Consider the following 2,380-nt stretch of genomic DNA (forward strand, 5'->3'; position numbering starts at 1 on the left):
AAGGTTTGAATCCTGAGCCGTGGCCTTACCTTTGCCCAGAAGGGTGTCGTTTGATTAATATTGGCAGCAAGAAAACCCTGTGACGTCATCCCGCAGGACCTCTGCTTCAACACCAGGGGCGTCCCTAGGTAGGTGCGGTGGGTGCGTGCGCAACAGGTGACACCTACCGCACGGGGTGACACCGGACCCGCTCCACCAATAGGTAAGTTGTAAAGCAAGTCGACGATCCGCACAGGATGGATCGGATCTGCGGATTGGGGAGGATAATGGATCGGACTACGATCCATTATGCTCAATCCACAGATCCGACCCATCCTGCAGGGATTGTCAGCATGCAACCTATACGGGGACCCACTCCACGAAAAGGAAAGTTGTAAAGCGAGATGACGATCCCCGCAGGATGGATCGGATCTGCGGATTGGGGAGCATAATGGATCGGACTCTGATCCATTATGCTCAATCCGCAAATCCAATCCATCCTGCGGGGATCATCAGCTTTCTTTACAACTTACCTTTTCGTGGAGCGGGTCCGGTGTCACCCCGTATAGGTTGCATGCCGACAATCTCCGCAGGATGGATGGGATCTGCGGATTGGGGAGGATAATGGATCGGACTTGGATCCATTATGCTCAATCTGCGGACTTGATCCATCCTGCGGGGATCGTCGGCATGCAACCTATACGGGGACCCACTCCACGAAAAAGGTAAGTTGTAAAGCAAGCCGATGATCCCCGCAGGATGGATCGGATCTGCAGATTAGGGAGCATAATGGACCGGAGTCCGATCCAGTATGCTCAATCCGCAGATCCGATCCATTATCCTCCCCAAGCAGCAGATCTGATCTATCCTGCGGGGATCGTCAGCATGCAACCTATACGGGGTGACACCGGACCCGCTCTTTGAAAAAGGTAAGTTGTAAAGCGAGCCGACGATCCCCGCAGGATGGATCGGATCTCCAGATTGAGCATAATGGATCGGAGTCCGATTCATTATGCTCCCCAATCCGCAGATCCGATCCATCCTGCAGGGATCGTCGGAGGGGGTGTCACCAAGTGTTACCGCACTGGGTGACACCAACCCTAGGGACGCCTCTGAGTACCGGATGGGTCGTCCAGCACCCAGGCCAAGGATTCAGATTTGCACACACCCTGTACCACCCTGCGCCCGTTCTTTTGCCCCCTTTTCATCACTGCGCCCGGGGCAGCTGCCCCTCCTGCCCACCCCTTGTGCTGGCCCTGTGCACACCGTTTATATTGATACGCCTGGAAGGTATGTCGTTGGTTTCCCTCTGATTTTTCCCCACCGAGCCGCGCTTTTTTCACACTCTCCACACAAGGTAGCGTCTTGTGGTGCCATTCAGCCGCGTGCGTTGCGCACAACTCTCCGCGAATCTCCTCTCCCGGATCTGTAATATTCATTTCAGCCAGAAGAACTCTGAGACTTTGGCGACATCTGCGGATCCGGCGACCTCCAGGTTTATACCTTCTCTCCAGCAAACATTTTAATCTCCCGATGTGATGTAATTAGTGGCTGATGGGGGAAAATAGCTGAAGCTGCAAAGCGATGAGATGCGAAGCGAGAGCGACTCTGTGTCAGTGCAAGGATTATGGTGCGGAATGAGGCGGAAATTCACAACAAATCATACATCAGCAGCACATGAGACGTGGATGTGGCCGAGCCCCCGACTCAGGGAGACAAATCCACAACCAAACAGAGAGTGGAAGGAAAAGTTCCAGAATTCATGTCAGCTGATTGGTGTTCTCATAATGAGGGTTTCCACCATCACTGTGCTGAATTCCCAGGCCTGATCACCCGCTGTGCCCATTATGAGGGGTTTCCACCATCCCTGTGCTGTGTTCCTGGGTCTGTACACCCGCTGTGACCATCATGAGGGGTTCCCACCATCCCTGCACTGAATCCCCAGGTCTGGACACCCACTGTGCTCATTATGAGGGGTTACCACCATCCCTTTGCTGAGTTCCAAGGTCTGTACGCCCGCTCTGCCCATTATGAGGGGTTCCCCGCTGAATGCAGAAAAAATTGCCCGGCAATTAATTAAAATAAAAAACGTGAGGTTCCCCCCAATGCCCACCAAGCCCTTTGGGTCTGGTATGGATTTTGAGGGGAAACCCCACACCAAATTAAAAAAAAATGGCGTGGGGGTCCTCCCCAAAATCCATACCAGACCCTTATCCGAGCATGCAGCCCGGCAGGTAAGGAAAGGGGGGGACAAGCTAGTGCCCCCCATCCCGAACTATACCAGGCTACATGCCCTCAACATGGCGGGTTGCTTTGGGGTGCAGTGGCTCCTCCCATAAAGCACCTTGTTGATGAGGACAAGGACCTCTTCCCCACAACCATGATCGGTGGTTATGGGGGT

Source organism: Staurois parvus, unplaced genomic scaffold (assembly GCF_062004578.1).
Source record: "Staurois parvus isolate SC_StPar_1 unplaced genomic scaffold, SC_StPar_1.0 ptg001597l, whole genome shotgun sequence".
Lineage (NCBI taxonomy): Eukaryota > Metazoa > Chordata > Amphibia > Anura > Ranidae > Staurois > Staurois parvus.